The 18,663-nt window shown below is 44.2% G+C and overlaps 1 protein-coding gene and 1 long non-coding RNA gene across 4 annotated transcripts in view; one reads left to right on the top strand and one right to left on the bottom strand.

Moving 5' to 3' along the window:
- LOC132823495 (uncharacterized) overlaps positions 1 to 18,663 on the bottom strand; it is a 162,251-nt gene that overhangs the window by 80,728 nt on the left and 62,860 nt on the right. The window lies entirely within an intron of this gene.
- Positions 5,883 to 18,663, top strand: part of LOC132823494 (synaptopodin 2-like protein) — a 98,828-nt gene continuing 86,047 nt past the window's right edge. The window contains exon 1 of the mRNA XM_060837420.1: positions 5,883 to 6,019. The gene's annotated coding sequence lies outside the window, so the exon portion shown is untranslated. The remainder of the gene's footprint in view (positions 6,020 to 18,663) is intronic.

The following is an 18,663-nucleotide window of genomic DNA, read 5'->3' on the forward strand; positions in this document are numbered from 1 at the left end:
CTCTAGCCTGCCCCACCATTCTTGATCAATTGCCAAAATGTCAGATTCCCACATTATCCCCATATCCCTTGATGTCATTAAATGTCACAGAGTAGGAAAACTTTGGATGCACAGTGACTGTCACATTTTTTTCAGATTAGATTACTTACAGTGTGGAAACAGGCCCTTCGGCCGAACCAGTCCACACCGACCCACCGAAGCACAACCCACCCATACCCCTGCATTTACCCCTTACCTAACACTACGGGCAATTTAGCATGGCCAATTCACCTGACCTGCACATCTTTGGACTGTGGGAGGAAACCGGAGCACCCAGAGGAAACCTACACAGACACGGGGAGAATGTGCAAACTCCACACAGTCAGTCGCTGAGGCGGGAATTGAACCCGGGTCTCTGGAGCTGTGAGGCAGCAGTGCTAACCACTGTGCCACCGTGCCGCCCTATGACATTGGAGTCATAGAGATGTACAGAGTCCTGCTGAAAGGCTTATGCCCAAAATGTCGATTCTCCTGCTCCTCGGATGCTGTGTGACCTGCTGTGCTTTTCCAGCATCACACTCTCGACTCTGATCTCCAACATCTGCAGTCCTCACTTTCTCATCATAGAGATGTACAGCTTGGACACAAACCCTTTGGTCCAACTCGTCATGCCAACCAAATATTCTAAATTAATCTGGCCCGATTTGCCAGCATTTGGCCCACATTCCTGCAAACTCTTCCTATTCATATGCCCATCCAGGTGCCTTTAAATGCTTAATTCTCCACCACTTCCTTATTCCGTACATGCACCACTCTCTGCGTGAGACAGTTGCCCCTCAGGTCCCTTTTATATCTTTCCTCTCTCACCTTAAACCTATGCCCTCTAGTTCTGGACTCTCCCACTCCAGGGAAAAGACTTTGTCTATTTATCCATGCTCCTCATGATTTTATACACTTCTATAAAGTCACCCCTCCGCCTCCAACACTCTAGGGAAAGCAGCCCCGGCCTATTCAGCCTCTCCCTGTTGCTCACACCCTCCAAACCTGGCAACATCCTTTTAAATTTCTTCTGAACTCTTTCAAGTGATAGAACAATCTAATTAATTCTAGTTTATGTTTCCTGCTTAGTCCCCCAACCCTCTTAACAATTTTCCTTCAAGCATATAGGTAATTTTCTTCCAAATCTAATTGTTGAACCTGTTTCCACTGTCCTTACAGGTGGGGGTAGGGGGTCAGGACAGAGTACTCACTGCATTAAGAAACTAATTTCTATTTATCTCCTTCATTCTCTCCAATTAGTGTCCCTGGTTACCAACTCATCTGCCCTTAAGAATATAATTACTCAATCAAAACACTTTATGATATGATTGATCCTCTCCCAAATCTTTTCCTAACCTTCTCTGCTCTAAGGAGAGTGATATCAGCTTCTCAGGTCTCCCTTGCTACCATACTGACCGACTGCATGGGTCAAAGCTCCCCCTGCTTTCCTTCATGTAGCAGCATCAGGGACATAGAACATAGAAAATTGAACATTACAGCACAGTACAGGCCCTTCAGCCCTTGATGTTGCGCCGACCTGTGAAACCAATCAGAGGCCAATCTAACCTACACTATTTCATTATGATCCATATATTATTCAATAACCATTAAAATGCCCTTAAAATTGGCAAGTCTACTACAGTTGCAGGCAGGACGTTCCACGCCCCTATTACTTCCTGAGGAAATCTTCTCAAAAGTCACTAACTCTATGAGTAAAGAAACTACCTCTAACATCTGTCCAATATCTCACTCCTCAATTTAAAGCTACGCCCCCTCGTGCTAGCCATCACCATCAGAGGAAAGAGGCTCTCACTGTCCACCTTAACTAATCCTCTGATCACCTTGTATGTCTCTGTTAAGTCACCTCTTAACCTTCTTCTCTGGAACGAAACCTTTGATATTCAACCGAGTTGACAAGCTCGGACTATGGTTCAGTGTCTCCTCTGAAAGGTAGCGCCTCTGACAGTGCAGCAATCCCACAGCGCTGCTTCTGTGAGGGTCAGCCAAGTCTGGAGAGGGACTTGGAGGGAAGTGGTAAAGTCATGGCAATATCTCTGGACTAGGACTCCAGGAACCTATGCTAACATTCATTCCTGATGAAAGGCTTTTGCCCTGCTCCTCAGATGCTGCTTGACCTGCTGTGCTTTTCCAGCACCACTCTAATCTAGACTCTGATCTCCAGCATCTGCAGTCCTCACTTTTGTCTACGTTAACATTCTGGCAACATGGAATCAAATCCCCATGACAGATGGTGGAAATTAGATTTCAGTAAAAATCTGTAATGGAAAGGCTGAGGGATGATCTTGTAGAGGTTTATAGAATCACGAGGGGCATGGATAGGATAAGTAGCAAAGCTTGTTCTCCTAGGGTGGTGGAATCCAAAACTAGAGGGTATTGGTTTAAGGTGAGAGGAAGAAGATTTAAAAGGGACCGGAAGGGCAACTTTTTCACACAGCGAGTGGTGCATGTATGGAATGAGGAGGTTGTAGAGGTGGGTACAATTAGAACATTTGGACAGGTACATGGTTAGGAAACTTTGAGAGGGATATGGGCCAAATGCAGGTAAATGAGACTAGTTCAGTTTGGAATACCTGGTCAGTCAACATGAGTTGGAGCAAAGGGTTTGTTTCCATGCTCTGTGTGTCTCTGACTTTATGGTTCACTCTTGTTAAAAAATCTGAAACAAACGCAGAGCATACTGGAGAAACTCAGCAGGTCTTTCAGCATATGTGGGGAGAGAAACAGTCTGCTATGATTCTTCTTCAGAAATGAAGGGGCTTGGAATACAGGTTCACTGTTAGAATGACTGAAATGTGGAAGGAAGCCATTCGGCCCATTGAAGAATATCCCACCCCTTTACCCTATCCCTGCCTTTCTCATAGCTAACCCATACATCTTTGGAAACCAAAGTATCCAGAGAAAACCTACACAGACCTGAGGAGAATGTACAAACTCCACACGGTCCAAGGCTGGAATTGAACCTGGGTCCCTGGCGCTGTGAGGCAGCAGTGCTACCCAGTGAGCCACTATGCCACCCATACCACCTTTGTTGTTGTTCAGTGAAGGGACCTTAACTGGTCTGGTCTATGTGTGACTCCAGACTCACAGCAACATGGATGACTATTAACTGCCCTTGGGGCAGTTAGGGCTGGGCAATAAATGCTGGCACAGCCTGTGATGCCCCACATCCCATGACTGAAGGAAACAGAAGTACCAAGTGATGAATGACTCAGAAAAATAACAGGCCTCAAATGTGGTAGAAATTACACCCAAAGTCAACCAATACCGGCCTGAAATGGAAAATGTAATGGAGGAAAGAGAAGCTGCCAGCACAGTGCTGACTGAACTGAGTTAATTAGGCCAAAGAAAGAAAATAGAACCTTTGCTTATAAAAGATTTTTGTTTCAACATCCTGACAGACAGCTGCGTTATGTGGGAAAATGGAACAAGCACCTCATTAAGACCTGCACCTCCAGGGGACTCTAATCAGGCCTAGCGAGCAAATGTTTGGTCGCAAAAATGTGTCAGAAATTTTCAACAAATCAAGCTATGTACTCAGGATTTCTCAGCCAACTTTCCAGTTCTACTCACTTAAAAATAGGACATTTAATTTATGCAAAAATCAGAGAACACACCTCCACTGGGGGCTCCCTTCCAAGCTCCCATCACAGGGTGTGATCCCATCTTGACACAATGTTAGCAGATCCCACTTTGGGCATGATGGAGGACGGAGGGTGGCATTAGCGGGTGGGGTATCTGCTCGCTGTTCTCATCCAGCTGAAAATGAGGGGGTTGTCTTCGTCAAATTGGATTAGGCAGAGCTGGCCAAATAACCTGAACCTAGCACAAAAACCCACTAGCAAGGGAAGTGCTGCAGGCTCAGGGGTGTCTTCTTTCAGATACAAGGTTAACTGAGACCTGCCATCGTTGGTCACGATGTAGTCTGCCCGGATTTTACACTGGGTTATATCCTTCCAGGCCGGTCACCATCAGTAAACCTCAGCTCTGTTGCTCATGTCCTAACTCACGCCAAATTCTGTTCACTATCAGTTCTGTACTCGCTGGCCTGCATTGCTTCCCAGTGAAACAACATCTCAAATGTAAAACTTCTCATCATCTTCAAACAAACACCACCCCTATGCGGTCTTTGCCTCTCTCTATCTCTGTAGTCTCTCCCACACCACTGCCCTCCCCAGACCTCTCTCCTTTCTCATCTTTTTGTGGATCCCTCCATTTTAATCGTTCTGTGAGTGACAGCTCATGCCTTAGCTGGGAAATTTCTAATCTCTGCAGATCACTCCCCACATCTCCCCATCTCTCTAACTTCATTCCTTTCTTCAGATACTCATTAAAACACATCTCTCTGACCAAACTCTACCTGGCAATATCTGTGTCCAGCCAACTCCCAACCTGCCCCCACACCATTGCTATTGACTCCTACCTACCCTTAGGGCAATTAAGGATGGTTTACAAACTCTGGCCTAGCCAGTGACACTCACATCCTACAAACAAATGAAGACAAGAATTGACAGTAAATAAGATCTAAATTTCAGAGTTGTTTGCTTTCTGGTCACCCAATAGTTTTGTGTCATACAGATCTTCAAAAGAATTTGAAACAAAAATCACACAATTATGTTCTTCGGAGTTTCCTTGTTTATAACATTATCCTAGAGATCAACACAGAAAATCCCAGAGGATGAGCAACCTTTTTATCTGACCCTTCTAGCACCATTATGATGCACTTCACTTCCCCCAGCGTAAATAGGCCTGTAGGTCTGCTTTCTCTTAGAGAGAGAGATGGCTGGTGATGGTTTAACCTGGGGGTCACCGTGCCTCAGCTGAGGGGAGATGTTGAGAAGGAGGGATATTTATAGTAAACGGATCAAAATTTGAATTGAATTAGCTTTATTGTCACACATGGTCAGATTCCAGTGAAAAATTTACAAGTTGCCACTTATGGTGACATCTGAGGTACAAGGTACCTAGGTACAGATTCTTCAGTACCTGTTGTTAGGAAAAAATACTAGAAAACTAAAGAAATAAAAATTCCAGCATTACAGATCGAAGGAATAAATTAGAAAATAAAATGTTCAGAGTCACAGTCCTTCCAACCCATTCTACATCTGCACCTTGCCTCCAGTCCACACCAGCCCTTTGTGGGGTTGAGAAACATATTGGCCATGACTGAATAGCAGAGCAGACTTAATGAGCTGAATGGCCTAATTCTGAACCTGTACCTTACGGTTATCTTAGCCATTGTAGGAATTGAACCTACATTGTTAGTGTTACGCTACTTCACAAACCAGCTGTCCAGCCACGTAATCTAACTGACCCTCATATTACATCCCCCACCACCAACAAGATGGTCAGGCAAAAAGGGATAAAACTTAAATTATTTTAAGAAACATTCTTCCTGTCCCACGCTGTTGTGATGAGCAACAATATCACTTCTTTAAAAATTAAAAGAATTATTGAGAGAAGAGATTGCTGTGAGGAAACTCTGCCAAGGCAGCATGATGAGTAATTTCAAAACATGTTTTCACTAGTTTGTTTCTTCTGTTATGATGTGAATTTCTAAACCTTGTAATTTGACCTCTAAGAAGTCTGAGGTAGCTTGATTTTCGATGAATAAATATGTGGAGAAAAAATATGGCAATGACTGCTTTGCAACTGCACAGCAGCTGTAACCAGTTTAATTTTTTTTTCAGTACAAGTCCAGCTTATGTGGGTCAACAAAAGAAATAGTGTTTCACTTGAGTTTCAAATCCACCTCCCTTGCTTTCCCCTCCCCACTCTGTCTCCTCCCTGCTTGTGTAAGTGAAACCAGAGTACAGTGAGGTAGAGAGAATTGTGAATAAGATCCTCTTTAATTCTGAGAGGACGGGAAAGTCAGAACTCACTCTTGCTCTTCTCTCTCTCTCTCTCTCACCCAAACACACACACACTCTTGCCCGTTCCCTGAGCTCTGCTCACTGCAGTAACAAGACGGTTCCAGCCACAGGTAAGGATCCGCAAGGCTTTACTTTTCTTATCTTTGTGATGGCAGTATAAGTGGGTGGTGAGAGAGACAGGTGAAAATGTAGTGAAGGGGGCAAAACAGAAAGCAGAGGAGAAAGCTGACCAGTGGAGAATAGGTGACAGGAGTTTGTGTTTGAAAGCAACTGAGAGAAAGATAGCACAAATGCCAGAGGTCTACAGGGACAAGGCAGAGCAGTGTTGAACAAGAGGGGAAGGATGTTACTGTGTGGGCATTGGACTTTGTTAGTCAGTGTCCTCCCCCCACAAGGTGATATTGTCTTGTTGTAGGACAGCCAGGAACAGGAATGGCAATTATTGGATATTTCAGTGCGATGCAGAGAATTTAGCAAGAGTCCCACTCAAAAACTATTGATGCCAAGAGGTTTGGGGTCGGGGGGGGGGGGCGTTGAATTAAAAATTTTAAGATTTGAGACTGACAAGATCTTTGCTAGGCAAAGATTCTCAAGCCAGGGCAATAAGATCCAACCATGATCAAGATGAATGACAGAACCGGTTTGTGGGATTCAGTGGCCACCGCCTGTTCCTGTGGCATAAGAGATTAGTGGCTGGGCATTTTAAATGAGTGTTTGAAATTGTTCCCTGCCCTGCAATTAGATCAACACATAAATGTTTACTGGGAAAGGAGTGAGATGAATTAAACTCTGCTCCTGTTCTTCATTAGCCTGTGAATGTGTGTATATGTGTACATAAAATGTTGTGAAACAGCTCCAGTGCTGGAAATTGTGTTTTAATTTGGCCTTTAGTGCGCGAGCAGAGCCAATTAGCTGGCATTGTCTGCCAAGGTAGACTGGAGTGATTCATCAGGATGGCTGTACAGTGTACGGCTGCCTGCCCCGTGAATGGAGCCCAAGTCAATCAAAATCCCGGCCTTGAGCATATTCTCTGCACAAAGCAGAGGCTTCATTGTCCCTGTCCAGGAGGGATTGTGTTGGAGCCTGCCTGTGTGCACTGAGACAGAAAACAGAACGATTTGCTGCATCAAAACAAAGCACCCTCACAGTACAACAAACACTGTTCCCTCCAACACTCACAGGCACTGACGTGGGTCAACAATCTAAGAGATTGGGGATCCTGTCTGATTGAGCTTTTAATAAAGATAAATAGCCACCCAGCACCCCCTAAGCCCCTCTTCCCACCCCACCCAAGAACAAGAAATATACTTTGACAATGAATTAACTGCTACAGTTTGAATCAAGGCTTCACCCCAAGAGTATTAGTGCTCAGGTTATGGTGGGTTCAACATTGTGGTGGGAATGCATTTGAAACCCATCCCTAATTGCCCTTGAGAAGGTGGTGGTGAACCTTCTTCTTGCTGGATGTGATGAAGATTGCATTAGTCCGTGTATGTTACTGCCATGGCAAGTCTTGGTTTAAACGCATGGTTGAGGTTATATAGGAAGCACTCCTGGAATGGAATCCGATTCAGAGTGGGCACATTTATCAGATCTGATGAAGGGCTCTGGCCCGAAACGTCGAATTTCCTGTTCCTTGGATGCTGCCTAACCTGCTGTGCTTTAACCAGCAACACATTTTCAGCTCTGATCTCCAGCATCTGCAGACCTCACTTTTTACATTTATCAGATCATAAGACAACAAAGTTGATGGAGGATTTACTCATTCTCACCTACATGCCTCCAGTAGTCTAAGCAGGCTGTGTATTATTTCAGGGGTTACATTAGCGTGGTAACCATCATACCACGGCCAGACCCAAGATGGACTAATGAGCCAGCTAGACATGTCTCCAGTATAGATTAGATTACTTACAGTGTGGAAACAGGCCCTTCGGCCCAACAAGTCCACACCGACCCGCCGAAGCGCAACCCACCCATACCCCTACATTTACCCCTTACCTAACACTACGGGCAATTTAGCATGGCCAATTCACCTGACCCACACATCTTTGGACTGTGGGAGGAAACCCACGCAGACACAGGGAGAACATGCAAACTCCACACAGTCTGTCGCCTGAGTCGGGAATTGAACCCGGGTCTCTGGCGCTGTGAGGCAGCAGTGCTAACCACTGTGCCGCCGTGCTGCCCCAAAGGCGGTCCAAGTCAATACTGTGCATGAAGGTCGAGGTGATCATGTTCTCATTACCTTTATAATCCTTGTCCTCCACATGAAGGCAGCACTATTAAAGAATATGGGGACTTTGTAATTGTTGAATAATATCAAAAGTTCCATTATTTTCTCATTCTGTTGCAGGATATGCGCAATGCTGGCTGGGCTAGCAGTGGTTATCCATCCCTAATTTCCCCAGAGAAGGGCAACCATCACTTTCCTGATGGTCATAATTTGTTTGAGTTCCTCCCTCCCTTCTATTTCACAATCTGTTACAATTTCTAGATATTACTTGTTTGCTATACTTTGATGACCAATGCAAAATACTGTTCAATTCATCGGTCATCTCTTTATTTTCCATTTTTAATTCTCCAGATTCACTTGCTTAAGAACCAACTCTGACTTTGTTAACTTTTTAAAATATCCATAGAAACTCTTACAATCTGTTCTTATACTTCTAGTCAACTTTCCCTCAACTTTAATTTCCTCCTCATTAATCTTTCAGCCGTTTTTGCTGCTTTATTTAATATTCTACCCAATTTTCTAATCTGCCACCCTTCTTTGTGCAATTAAATGGTTTTTTAGTTTAGTTTTATATTTATTGAAATATGTGTATAAAAATATAGTGAACGTGATTTCTTGCATACTAAACACAAAGTGTTGCCACATTCCAGCACCATCTTGAAACACCGGTATAATGCAAGATTTCACTATAATAGATAGAAGCAAATTACTGCGGATGCTGGAATCTGAAACCAAAAGAGAAAATACTGGAAAATCTCAGCAGGTCTGACACCATTTGTAAGGAGAGAAAAGAGCTGATGTTTCGAGTCAAAGCTTTGACAAAGGGTCAGTTAGACTCAAAATGTCAGCTCTTTTCTCCTTACAGATGCTGCCAGCCCTGCTGAGATTTTCCAGCATTTTCTCTTTTGGTTTACTATAATAGAGTTCATCTTTCTCTCTTCTCCTTGTTCCTCCTTCACTGCTTCTCCACTGCTTGGCATTGGCTGGGGTCTCTGTGACAGACTCCAGGGTAATGTTTGAAACATTTTATACGTTTTTCAGTTAATTACTAAATGGTGGCTCCTCACTTTGGAATGTTTCTTTCTCATTGGAGAGTAAATCTATTGTGCATTCATAATTATCCCTTTAGGTGTCTACTGCTGAATATCTGTCATTCTATCCCCTTACCAGGGATTGGCCAGGTCACCTTAGCCAGCTCTGTTTTGATGCTCTTCCTAAGAACCTTTATTTGAAACACTGCCACTACCCAAGGACACTTATACTGCCAGGATGTTAGTTAGTCTTATCTTGTTCCATATTACCAGGCCCTGTATAGCCTTCTCCCTAAACAATGGTGAAAAACTGCAGATGCTGGACTTCTGAGAGAAAAACAAAAATTGCTGGAGAAACTCAGTAGGTCTGGTAGCCACCAAAGGGAGGGAAACAAGTTAACATTTTGAGTCCAATGACTCTTCTTCAGAAGTTCTTTGTCTGGTCTGTGGTTGGCTCCAGAATGTGGTGTTCTAAGAAACTATTCCCAAAAGATTCTATGATTTCTTCATCCAGGCTACCCTTGCCTGTCTGATTTTCCAGTCTGTATGTTGTGTGACCCCAACCCCCACCCCACCTTGATTAAAACAATACCTTTCTAACAATTTGCAATTATTTCTTCCTTTTCACTCCATCTTATCAGATGGTCACTGTTGAGCGATCTGTACACAACTCTCGCAAAGGATTCTTGACTTTACTTTTTGGCATTCCCACCCAAACTGTTTCTGCATCTTGGTTTCCTGAACTTCAGCCCTCTCTGTCAGGCTAATGCTTGTCATTCTTCCACCTGTTCCTAGGTTCCTGCCCTTCCTAAACGCCATGTACCCTTGACTATTCAAGCTGCGGTTTCAATAATTGTGCAGCCATGTCTCGGTTATGGCGATCAGATCATAGTTGTCTATTTGCAGGAGAAAGTGAGGTCTGCAGATGCCGGAGATCAGAGCTGAAAATGTGTTGCTGGAAAGGTGCAGCAGGTCAGGCAGCATCCAAGGAGCAGGAGGAATTCCTGAAGAAGGGCTCATGCCCGAAACGTCGATTCTCCTGCTCCTTGGATGCTGCCTGACCTGCTGCGCCTTTCCAGCAACACATTTTCAGCTATTTTAATTTGCACTATCAATTCATCTGTTCTGTTTCAAATACTTCAAACGTTCATGTGCCAGTGCCTTTAGTTCTGTCTTTGTCTTAGTTTTGAAAACTTTAGACTTATTTGTTGATTTATTGTTAGATTTTCACTCACCATATCTGTATGTCATGGCCTATTTATCATTTCTCATTTTAATACCATTCTCTTGAGCTTTAACTCTGGTCTTTGATTTACTCACCTTCCTAAATTTGACAGTTTTCTCACCCTATTTCGTTCACCAGAACACCAGCTCCAGAAGATTTCAGGTGTACACCACTGGGACCCCACGTTCCCCAGTGCTGGTACCAGTGAGCTACTGACTGGAACCCACTCATAGGTGGATGGCACAGCAGCTCAGTGGTCAGCACTGCTGCCTCATAGGGACAGGGACCTGGGTTTGATTTCACTGTCAGGTCACTCTCTGTGGGAGTTTGCATGTCCCCCTCATATTTGTGTGGTTTTCCTCTGGGTGATCCAGTTTCCTCCTAGAGTTTAAGGGTGTGCAAGTTAAACAGATTGGCCATGCTAACTTGCCATAGTGCCCAGGGATGTGCAGGCTAGGTGGGTTAGCCATAAAAATCATAGAATCCCTACAGTGTGGAAACAGGCCATTTGGCCCAACAAGTCCACACTGGCCCTCTGAAGAGTAACCCCCCCAGACCCATTCCGCTACCATATTACTGTACATTTACCCCTGACTAATGCACCTAACCTCTCCACATCTCTGAACACTAGGAGCAATTAAGCATGGCCAACCTACCTAACCTGCACATCTTTGTCAGAGGAAACCCACACAGTGATGGGGAGAGTGTGCAAACTTCACACAGACAGTCGCTTGAGGGAAGAATTGAACCCAGGTCCTTAGCACTGTGAGGCAGCAGTGCTAACCACTGAGCCACCATGTCACCTATGGGCAATACATGGCTAGAAGGATAGAGTAGAGGGGTGGGCCTGGGTGGGAGGCTGTTCAGAGGGTTGGTGTGGATTTGATGAGCTGCTTCCACACTGTAGGGATTCTATGATTCTGCTGAAACAGTCTTTGATCTATGCAGTCCTCTCTGTTGGAGCACTGTGATTGGATTTGCACAGTGCTAAGTTAATAAAACTGGAGTCTGGGTCCCTACACAAAACTGCTTTCCTTGTTATACCTATGTCACTAGTGCCTGCAGAGATCTTCCCTTCTCACCTGAGCAGATGTCTTGAATCTTGTCACAGGGCAAACAACAAAGCATTCCTGCACCATGCTGCAGAGAGTGGTGCCTGACTAGGCTGTCCTTATCCTTGCTATTTAAATGGCTTCTTGTACTGGATGTACTTCTTCCAGCCCCCACTCTCATCCACACAAGCTGAAGGAATCTCCAAGTTGTTGGACTTTTGCAAAGGCTGAAGATTCTTGCACTGCTTCCCTCTGGATCCCCTTCCCTGCAATCAACCCTTCTTTCCCTGGCCAATGACCGAATCACAAAACCCGATCCTAACCTGCATAAATAGGCTACACCAACACCTACTCCATTCCATCACAGATGTGGGTATCACTGAATTGGGCCAGTACTGATTGCCCAGTGGTCAGTGAAGTGTTAGCCACATTGCTGTGGGTCTGCAGTCACATGTAGGCCAGATCAGATAAGGATGGCAGTTTCCTTCCCTAAAGGGTCATTAGTGAAACAGATGGGTTTCTGAAACAATAATCAACACCAGGCTAGCATCTGTATTCTGGATTGTTTAATTGAATTCAGGTTTCACCATCTGTCATGGTGGGATTTGAACCCACAGCCCGCTGTCCCCAAAGCCTGGGGTCCTGGATTACTAACCGAGTGCCAATACCACTACACAACAGCCACCCTGTATACTTTGAGTGGAAGTTGTTCAAGCTGCAAACACTTACTACAGACTTACTTACTGAGTGACAAGTAGTTTAAGGTGAAAGGGAAAGTTTTAAAAAAGATCTGAGGGGTAACTTTATCATGCAGAGAGTGGTGCGTGTATGGAATGAGCTGCCACAGGAAATGGTGGAGGTTGGTACAATTACAACATTTAAAATCTGGATGGGTATATGAATAGGAAAGAATGTTTAGAGGGATGTGGGCCAAATACTGACAAACAGGACTAGATTTATATTGGATATCTGGTCAGCATGGATGAGTTGGACCAAAGGATCTGTTTCCATGCTGTACAGCTCTATGACTCTATGTGAACAACACCAGTTTACATGGAGTATCTAACAGGAATAACAAGTATGTAAAGCACCTTTAACACGCTAAAATGCGCCAAGGTGCCCTATAGAAGCAATTATAAGGCAACAGTTGACACTAAGCCACTATGACTAAACCTCATTAGAAAATAATAGATTTACAAAAGCTTAATCAGAAAGGGAGATTCAAAGGAGCATCTTTAAGGAGGAAGGGGAGACAGAGAGATTGAAGCAGAGGTCACAGGAGTGAATTCCCAAAATCAGAGCTCAGTCACCTGACAGCATGGCAGTCGGAGCTAAATGTTGAGTATCAAGAATGTGTCAGAGGCTAAAATTAGAAGAGGGTAGATATCTAGGGCAGCACAGTGGCTCTGTGGTTAGCACCACTACCTCACAGCACCAGGAACCCAGGTTCAATTCCAGCTTCTGATAACTGTCTGTGTGGAATTTGCACATTCTCCCTGTGTCTGCATGGGTTTCCTTCAGGTGCTCCGGTATCATCCCACAGTTCAAAGATGTGCAGGTTAGGTGGATTAGCCATGCTAAATTGCTCACAGTGTCCAGGAATGTGCAGGCTAAGAAGGTTAGCCATGGGAAATACAGGTTTGGGAAGTTGCGCCTGGGTGGAATGCTCTTCAGAGGATTGGTGTAGACTCGATGGTCTGATTCCACACTATAGGCATTCCATCGGCCTGGGAGCAATCCAAAGGGAGGGATAAGGCTAGAGAGGGATTTAAAGGCAAGGGTGAGAATAACATTGAGGTAGAGAATCAATGTAGCTCAATAGAGTAGGGGATAAGGAGTGAATGGAATTTACTGCAAAGTTGAGGTTTTGGCTTAAGTCAAGATTAGAGATTGGGATGTGAGAGGTGGATCAGGAGACAACTGGAACAGATTGTGAAAGACTGATTTTTTATTCCCTGTAGTTGAGTGAACAATAAATGTGCAAGCACAGGCAGGATTTGGTGTTAGAAGAAGTAAATCTTTCACACAGAAGGTTATTAGAATATTGCCAGAAGGCACTTTCGAGGTAAGATTGAAATATCATCGGAAAAGTTTCAGAGGTAATTTTTAAAAATAAGTTCATAAAAAGACATAGAATTTAATGAACCCATGGAAGCCTACAGCATGAAGGAGGCCATTCTGCCCATTCCCATTGCTTGCCTGTCACCTTATAAATCCTGTCAGATACTTTACAAATTCCCTTTTAAAATACTGCATTGCATCAGCTTCCACCAGCTGTCGACACTGAATTTCCTGGACCCCAGCAGCTTCCTCAGAGAAAAGGTTATCTCCTCATCTCCCCTCATGATATTCTGTCAATGATTTCAAACTCAAGGCTTCTGCTTATTGACCAAGTCGCCAGCTGTGGTCAAAGGGCTAGCAGGTGTGATGGGCCAAGTGGTTTCCTTCTGCACTGCAAACTCTCAAGAACACTCAACAGTCTAATCCTCAGGTTAATGTATGGTTCAGGTAATGTGCTCTATTAACATGATTGCACTGGTGGAGAGCTCCAGCGAAACACCAATTCCACCAGCTCTGGTGCTGAATGAGTTAATAACAGATTCAAGCATCTGGAAGAGCAATATCTCAAATAAAAATAGCTCAAAAGTCAGCCAGAAAATTGTGTACGTTACTACTCAAAGGAATACGAGGAGATCTGGTTCCAGACTGGTTAAGCTCTGTGCAAGAGAGGTTTTCAGAATCAAAGGCTAGCTTTCTATAACCTCTGTTCTCATTGAAAGTGCGGTGGAAAAATGAGACGTAATTATGTAGTACCTACAGAGGTTTATGTTCGAATGGAGCCCAATGTGGATGAAAGGTGCTGATTGACCCAGGAGGCTCTGGTCCAAGCTCAGCTGGAAGCACTGAGAATTTGCAGAAACTGTTTAATTCATCAGCAATCCTTATTGCCAGCTTATAGACATCCCACCCATGACAGCCAGTTGTGACACGAAATACTGCAGTCATCTGACCCAGTTTTTTTTTAGAAATGTTTTATTGCAGATGTTTGCATTTTCAGCGTGTCCGGATTTTATAACCAAGGAATGCCACAATTGCCCAGCACTCGATATTACCATAGCAAAACTCCCACTCTGCACAGAATGGGGTCAGATACAGACAAAAGCTCCCACTACACCTTCCCCATCAAACACACCCAGGACTGGTACAGCATGGGGTTAGATACAGAGGAAAGCTCCCTCTACACCTTCCCCATCAAACACACCCAGGACTGGTACAGCATGGGGTTAGGTACAGAGGAAAGCTCCCTCTACACCTTCCCCATCAAACACACCCAGGACTGGTACAGCATGGGGTTAGATACAGAGGAAAACTCCCTGTACACCCTCCCCATTAAACACATCCAGGACAGGTACTGCATGGGGTTAGATAAAAACTAAAGCCCCCTCTACACTGTCCCAATCAAACACTCCAAGGACAAGGACAGCATGAGATTAAACAACATTAAGCTCCTTCTTGCACACTTCCACATGTTCTTCTGAAACACTTCCCTTTCAAATTTGGAAACTTAGTAGCTCTTTGTCTTGAGATTTACTGTCCTCTATACTGAACATTCTCCTGACTGGAGGATCTCTCATCTCCAGGATGTCCTTCATAAAGACTGTGCACCCTGCTAAGCCCAGGAATTAATCCATCACCTTGTCTGGAGGACCATCAATCTGCTGGATACCCTTCCCAGAGTTATTCCTCCCAGCTAGCTGAGAAAATCACCTCAATAACATCATCCAGGGGAACTTTAATCTCTTGAATACCTATCATGGAAGATGTTACACAACACCAGTTGAGAGTCGAACAGGTTTATTTGGAGGCACTAGCTTTCGGAGCAGCTTCATCAGATCGTTGTGAAGCAGGACCATAAGATACTGAATTTATAAGAAAAGATCACAGTGTCTTATGGTCCTGTCCCTGATGCCCACAACCACCAGATCAAGAAGCAGCGCTTCAAAAGCTAGAGCTTCCAAATAAACCTGTTGGATTATAACCTGGTGTTGCGTGATATTTAACTTTGCCCACCCCAGTCCAACAACAGCATCTCCAAATCATGGAAGATGGCTTTGCTGTTAAAACAAGCTATTCCTTCTTTGCAGAATTTTGGATTTCTCAATTGGATGATTGTTCTTTAACTTGAACAGATACTTTATTTTATGCAGTATCCTGAATAGTCGGACCAATCAGTTCCTTCTTTTTGATCTTGAATCTGTCGACACTGATCTGGTCTCTATGAACACTCTACCTCCATTTTGGTCAAGTGAATCTTCAATCCTAATCTGCTGATTTATCTGAGTTGAAGTACTTCATTTCTTTAGTTCAGTTTATGGATTGGGATAGATATCTTTGTTCACCTTTTGTGACTGTCTTTCTGGTGAACTAAACATAGAACATAGAAAAGTACAGCACAGAACAGGCCCTTTGGCCCACGATGTTGTGCTGAGGTTTAATCCTAATGTAAAATATAATAACTTAATCTACATACCCCTCAACTCACTGCTATCCATGTGCATGTCTAGCAGTAGTTTAAATGTCCCGAATGACTCTGTATCCACCACCACCACTGGCAACGCATTCCATCCATTCACAACTCTCTGCATAAAGAACCTACCTCTGACGTCTCCTCTATACCTTTCTCCTGATATCTTAAAACTATGACCCCTTGTATGAGTCAATCCTGCCCTGGGGAAAAATCTCTGGCTATCGACTCTATCCATGCCTCTCATTATCTTGTATATCTCGATCAGGTCACCTCTCTTCCTCCTTCTCTCCAAAGAGAAAAGTCCGCGCTTAGTCAACCTCTCTTCTTAAGGCAAGCCCTCCAGTCCAGGCAGCATCCTGTAAAATCTTCTTTGCACCCTCTCCAAAGCCTCTTTATCTTTCCTATAGTAGGGCGACCAGACCTGGACACAATATTCCAAGTTTGGTCTCACCAGGGACTTGTAGAGCTGCAGCAAAACCTCATGGCTCTTAAACTCGATTCCCCTGTTAATAAAAGCCAAAACACCATATGCTTTCTTAACAACCCTATCCACTTGGGTGGCAACTTTGAGGGATCTATGTACACTCAGATCCCTCTGTTCCTCCACACTACCAAGAATCCTGTCTGTAATCCTATATTCAGCATTCAAGTTCAACCTTCCAAAATGCATCACTTCGCATTTTTCCAGGTTGAACTCCATCTGCCATCTTTCAGCCCAGCTCTGCATCCTGTCTACATGCTTTAGGGTTAGGGTTAGTCATGCTACTGAAGGGAGTGTTGTTTAACTTTCACAGAATCAGTCCTGCGCAGGAACAAATCAAAAATTCCCAAGCAGGGATGGAGTCGGAGGAGTTTTGTGCAGTGTTCTAAGATTTATTTGGAGGTAGGTTGTTACCATAAACTGTGGTCCAGCAGAATAAACAGTACTTCCCGACAATGATGGCAAACATCACGTGTCAGTTAGCTTAGACAATCTAAGACTTTCACACTTAACCTTAAAAATTGTACACATCAATATTATAATGTGTGTGCCATATTTCCCGGTTCACTCACAGTGCAGGACTACAACTGTCACTGTTGAGAAACCAAGTGAAAGGGTGAGACCCCTGCAAACCCCTAATCTCCCATCATAACTTGCAAAACTAAAATTCAATTAGTGAATTAAACTGGAAATGAACGTCAGTCTCAGTATATGAGGATCATGGATAGGATAAACAGACAAGGTCTTTTCCCTAGTGTGGGGGAGTCCAGAACTAGAGGGCATAGGTTTAGGGTGAGAGGGGAAAGATATAAAAGGCTCCTAAGAGGTAACTTTTTGATGCAAACGGTGGTGCGTGTTTGGAATGAGCTGCCGCAGGAAATGGTGGAGGCTGGTACAATTGCAACATTTAAAAGGCATCTGGATGGGTATATGAATAGGAAGGATTTAGAGCGATGTGGGCCAAGTGCTGGCAAATGGGATTAGATTAGGTAGGATATCTGGTCGGCATAGACAAGTAGGACTGAAGGGTCTGTTTCCGTGCTGTACATCTCTATGACTCGATGGTGATCAGGAAGCTGTCATCAGTAGGAGTACAAACACTTCTGGCTCACTAATGTCCTTTAGGGAAGAAAATCTGCCGTCTTTACCTGGTCTGACCTACATGTGACCCCAGATCCACAACAATGTGATTGCCCCTTAATCACCCAGCATGGCATTAGGTTTGGCATGGTGGCTCAGTGGTTAGCACTGCTGCCTCACAGTGCCAGGGACCCAGGTTTGATTTCACCCTCGGATGACTGTCTGTGTGGAATTTGCACATTCTCCTTGTTTCTATGTGGGTTTCGTCCCAGAATTCAAGGATGTTAGGTGAATTGGCCATGGGAAATTACCCATAGTGTTCAGGGATGTGTAGGCTGGGTGGATTAGCCATGGGAAACGCAGGGTTATGGGGACAGGGCAGGACTGGGTGGATGTTCTTCAGAGGGTCAGTATGGATTCGATGGGGCAAATGACCAGCTTCCATGCTGCAGGGATTCTGTTCTATTCAGATGCTTTCAATAATGCGCAAAATTCCCAGGCATGACTTCTACATAAAAATCCAACCTGGCCAACTACCTCCTCAACAATCTCCAGTAAAGTGATGGAAGGTGTCACCTACAGTGCTGTCAAACAGTACTTCCTGAATGATAACTTGCTCACTTAAAGTTCCAGCTCCTGACCTTATTACAGCCCTGTCCAAACATGTCTAGGCGTGATGTGCGAATTACAGCCCTTAACATCAAAGCAGCACTTGGCAAAATGTGGCATCAAGGAACCCACGCAAAACTGGAGGTGATGGAAATAAGGGAAAACAGGTTAGAGTTAGACCTTGCACATGGCAAGACATCTCTGACTTTTGAATCTCAGCACTATGCCAACACTAGGTGTATATGTGCAGAAGTCATTAATGGGGGCAGGACAAGTAAAGAGAGCTGTTGGTAAAACACACTGGATTTAGGTGTGTACTGTGACAGAGAAGTAGTGCTCCACCCTCTGGGTCAGGAGATCCCGGTTCAAGTATGAAATGTTTCATCAGGTGGATTAAAAATAACTTTTGTTTGTTGTGAGATCTGAGATCTGGTTGCCACTAGCTACACCAGCATTTATTGCCCATCCCTAATGCCCAGAGGGTAGTTAAGAATCAACCACCTTACTCAGGGATT

This window comes from Hemiscyllium ocellatum, chromosome 16 (assembly GCF_020745735.1).
Source record: "Hemiscyllium ocellatum isolate sHemOce1 chromosome 16, sHemOce1.pat.X.cur, whole genome shotgun sequence".
Taxonomy (NCBI): domain Eukaryota; kingdom Metazoa; phylum Chordata; class Chondrichthyes; order Orectolobiformes; family Hemiscylliidae; genus Hemiscyllium; species Hemiscyllium ocellatum.